General features: G+C 34.7%; 1 pseudogene; it reads right to left on the reverse strand.

Moving 5' to 3' along the window:
- Positions 1-3,044: 3,044 nt before the first annotated feature.
- On the reverse strand, positions 3,045-4,242 carry LOC112412353 (transcription elongation factor A protein 1 pseudogene; annotated as a pseudogene).
- Between the last annotated feature and the right edge of the window lie 945 nt (positions 4,243-5,187).

A 5,187-nucleotide genomic window follows, 5' to 3' on the forward strand; every position in this document is an offset into this window, starting at 1 on the left:
TGATAATAACTCTTTCCCTTTTATCCTTTCCTTACTTTTCATTCTCCTCAAATTGCAAATGGTTCAGTCATCTTTTAAACAAGTTTCTTACGTGACAAGAGCCCTAAATGGAGTATCAGGACAAATCCATTTATATTATTGAAGTAAACAAATATCAACACAGCACAGTCTCACAACTTGTAATCATTTACGGACTTAAAAAACCAAAAATCAGGGACTTCCCTGGTGGTCCAGTGGTTAAGACTTCACCTTCCAATGCAGGGGTGTGGGTTCAATCCCTGGCTAGGGAGCTAAGATCCCACATGCCTCATGGCCAAAAAACCAAAACATAAAACAGAAACGATATTGTAACAAATTCAATAAAGACTTTTTTATAAAATGGTCCACATCAAACAAAACAAAACAAAACAAAAAAACCAAAAAATCATGTAAAAATAATCCTAGCAAAACATAATTATTACTAAACAGAGTATAGACATATCACAAGTGGCTATCAATTTGATAGAATTAAAGATATTTTGAAAGGAAAATTCTCAAAAATCTGACTTTGAAAACTATAAAATCAAATGCAAGACGGTAGTGTTAAATAAGGAGAGAGAGAGAAAGAGAAGGAGAGAGAGGAACAAAACACACAAGGGGAGAGAAAGGAAAAGGAACATGGCTACTCCTTAGTTATACTCAAAGATTTGATGGTTAACTAACTAATATGAAAAGAAAAATATATAACACTTCTAGAGAAAATTTTAATATGTTGAATAAGCATGTCTTTAAATCTTGATAACCAAGTTTATGAGGTAATAATTTTTTTAAACCACTAAGAGGAAAATTAACAAGATTTTATCCACTTTATTTTCCTTTATTCAGAAAGAAAAATATCATGAGACTAATCATAATCAAAAATGCCATAAAGTGGAAAAACTGTATCATATTTTAAGAACAAACTTTTGTGTGTGAAATTTGCTAAAGTTATTCTATTCTCAAATATATTGAAGTAGTCAGAAGATATGCATTTATATTTAATTGAAGTTACTGAGACAATGGCACTGTAACTTTAGCTTAGTGTTCCAATATCAAGAAAAACTTAACCTACTGAAAATATACATGCCCCATAACACACTCCTTTCCTAGAAAAATAAAACAATAGTAAAAGAAATGTTGATTTTGACTTCTAATTAGGAAAGTTACTGTATAATTTTGTATTTTACAAAAAGTAATTGAATTTTAAAATAAAATATATTCCTATATTCTCTGAAATCACAAATCTTTAGCATTCACATAAGAGCTAACATTACAAAAGCAATTAATAAAAAGGATTTTTAGAGGAGCAAATAAATAAATAAATATTAAACAAGCTTGCTTTCATATCAAATTTCTTTTATTTCCACACTCTATCAATGGTATCAACATTGCCAGTGAAATAGGTTTTGTAGTTCATATCATTTCTGCACACAGAAACATAATACTCTGCAGAAAAGTAGATACTAGTTTTTAATACATTTTCTAATGTGAAATTACTTCAGGGAAATTTCATGTCAGTTGACAGAATATTCCAGGATGAAGTTCAGGGAATGCCTGAATTTACATATGCTAAATGAACCATAAAACGCAATCTTTGAATTATGTTTTGCTTAGGAAGTCACCAAGAGCATTTTATTTTATTTTACTTTTTTTACATGATTAATAACAAGAAACTTTATTGAATTAACAAATTTAAAAATGGATCACTTAATTTAAAAGTGGGACTATTTTAATTTTATTCTTATTAAATTCATTCTTTCAAAAATACATGTTATTTTTCAAATGATAAAACGTTACTCTGTGACCTGACAAAGTAGAGGTGGGATGGTACCAGTGGGCCAATTCCTCTATGTGGGGTCTGAACATGGACTTTTAGATGTTGTTTTCTCTATTACATCAAACTGACCTGCAGTAAGCAGTGGAGAAGAGGGAGCGAAGGGGAGTGCAAAGCAGGTACTCAGATCTCTCTATAGAGGTTAGAGAGTGCAGACGGAGCATAATGAAACGTGGACTTTGTAACAGTGGCCTTAAGATGTGCTTAGACCAAGTGTGAAAACCATTTTTTCTTATTCCTAACAAAACAGATGGCACACACTTAACTGTAAGGTCCTTCCTGCAAATCAGCTGTGTAACAGCCCACGTATTAGTCTGTTCCACAACCTCATTCTTGTGTGACAGAAAGAGAGTCAGGACAGAAATGTGCTCCATTAGTCTCCATATGGAAAAGCCACAGCGTTAATGATTTATATAAACCTTAAAGTCCTTGGTCAGCACAGATTTCCAAATCAAAGTTAAGTCATGAACTGTTTATAAGAACAACATTATCCTAGAATGCTAACATTTTCTTCCCAGTATGTCTTCCTACAAAATGAAAAAATGGTCAAAAGTTTTTATTCTTTGCCTGAGCTAGGATTTAGGAAAAGCCTACTAAACTACAACAGTGTTCTGCAAAAGTAAAATACACTTCAAAGTCAAACAGGTAAATAAACAACAAACCAAACTGATTTCAACAAAGTCAAGTCATGTTTCCAAAAGTAAAATCTATTATGAACAAGTAATAAACATGTACAAGAAATTACAAGAAATGAGGATCACAGTTAGTTACAAATGCAAAATAATAACTAATTATCCCAGACTTGTGAACATAATAATTAAAATCAATTTCATATGCTAGTTGAAATATTATGCACAATTTAGATAAGCTGGTCAAGTATTATCTGAATATACACCATGTTTGATAAACTTATAATTATATTACCTTTTCTTCTCTTTTAATATTTGCAGGTACATGCCAATATAGGAAAAAAATGTAATTTCCATTTGTGTATTAACTGAGAAGAATAACATTTTTACTGTGTATGTTTCAGATTGTAAAAAAGTTAAGGTACATTTTCCTTTAAGAAGGAAAAAAAAAGGTACAAATAAACTGCCAAAAGTTTAATATCAACTTACTTATAAAAATGGAAAAAAAAATGTTTTGAAACAGATACCAAACAATTATCATGTGGTCTCCTTACTGTTCTGAAACTACAGAAGGCATTTAAGGAAGGGATCCTATGTCAAAAACAGAGACTAACCCAAGGGATATATGTTACTTTAAAAATCTGATTTGCAGTAAAACTAGTTGGTTGGCCTAGTCTTAAAGCTAATTACAAAATCCATTTTCCTAATGGTCCAGGTGTTTTGCCAATTCTTCCAACTCATCAGAACTTCCACCGGTTCCCACACTCGTTGCAGACAACAAACGTTGTCATTGGTTCATCAGCACTCTGCATTTGGACCTGTGTGTAAGTGCAGTACTTCTTGCATTTGCCACATGTGAACAAGTCCATCTGGGGTCCACCTGTCTTGGCCATCTGATGCTTTCTGATGGATTCTTTGGTCAAGTTTTTCCGCATCTCTTTGAGCTCATCGCTGGCCATCTCCTCTGCCGTCATTCTAGCAAATAAGTCAGGAGGAATATTCCCACACAGCACATTTTTCCTTAAATTTGGATTCTTAGCATCCTTAAGATTTGATATCCTACTTCGTATTCTATTTTTGTATTTCATGTTTGTATTCCTTATTTCTTGATAGATAGCTTCCTCGATTTGAGATCCTAATTCTTCCTCATCAGCTCCAATAGCGATGTAGTCATCTCCCGTTCGGAGAGCCGCAGCGAGCATCTCCCAACACTTTAACCGCACAGAATCAGAAGCGCTTGGTGCCCGAGGAAAAGGTGAAACGTAAGTGTCTCGGGTATTTGTCTCATCCTTTCTGCCACTTACGTTGCTACTGGAGCTACATTCCTCTCTTGCTTCAGGGCTATTCTGTGATGTAACTGCAGTATCTTTTTTCTTTTCTTCAGAGTCTTTATCTGTTGATGGTCCATCTAATAACTTTTTCCAGGATTTGATGAGGGACTTTGCTAAAGATGTAACTTCTTCATCTGTGCTCTGCTTGCAAATAGCATTCACTGACATTCCGATTCTTGTGGACTGTAATAATTCCAAGGTCATGGGAATAGTCTTAAGCTCCCTCAGTAAATCCAGTGCTCCAGTCGCGTTCTTATTCTACACCATCTTGTCCATCTTCTTGGCAATGCGAACCACCTCGTCCTCCATGGCTCCGGCAGCCCTGCCCCGCGCCGGGCCACGGGGGATGGGAAGCGAGCGGAGCTGGCGGGGCAGCAGGTGAGCCCAGGCGTCGGCGAGGGCCCTCAGCAGGCCTGACCGAGGCGCTTCCTCACTCCACCAAGAGCATTTTAGTTTCACTTTATCTTATTTTAAATTATAGATTCTGTTTATATGATGCCTATTACCATTCTTTCCTGCCTTCTGAGGCAAGAATAAGATTTTCCATTGTAATCATCTTCTAGTTTACTTCCTGTAGTGGGTAGTAACAGTGAATATATGAAGTATAATTAAAAAAAAAAGAAAAAGTGTTCATATGATAATAGAGTAAAAACAAAGGAAATAATGACTGTGCAGATCAAAACACTCACTATGCTAGCTGAAATTAGAATATAAAAGTGAGCACTGACTGGATTGATGTTGCTAAAAATGGTGGAGTCTGCAACTCTAGGGCTCTGTCCCTCCACAGACACAACTAAAACGCTAGCCAAAATTCTCAGAATCAACTTTTGTGGACTGTAGTCTAGTCAGAAAGTACAGGAGCCAGGGGAAAGCTTAAGGAAAAAAGAAGCTGCTGCATTGTGAAGTAAGTGCTCTGTGGCATTTAAAAAATATCTACAATATTTCTTTTTAAAATGTATATGGAAAATCAAAGGAACTAAAATAGCTAAAACAACTTTCAGAAAGAAGAATTAAGTGAGAGAAATAAGTTTTCCTGATTCCAAGACTTTTTACATAGGTACAGGAATCAAGAAAGTCACGTTCACACAGAAACTTGTGCACTAATGTTTATAAAAGCTTTATTCATAGTAGTCAAAAATTGGACACAAACCAATATCCTTCAACTGATAAAAGGTTAAAAAACTATGGGGCATCCATACCATGGCATTCTACTCAACAGTATAAAAGGAACTGATTATTGACACAACCACCAACCTAAAGGAATCTCCAGAGTCTTATACAGAATAAAAAACCTAATTCCCACAAGGTATTAATACAAGTTACATCCCATATGGGATCATTTATATAACACCCTTGAAATGACAAAATTAAGAAG

Source organism: Neophocaena asiaeorientalis, unplaced genomic scaffold (assembly GCF_003031525.2).
Source record: "Neophocaena asiaeorientalis asiaeorientalis breed wild unplaced genomic scaffold, Neophocaena_asiaeorientalis_V1.1 scaffold287, whole genome shotgun sequence".
NCBI classification, from domain to species: Eukaryota; Metazoa; Chordata; class Mammalia; order Artiodactyla; family Phocoenidae; genus Neophocaena; species Neophocaena asiaeorientalis.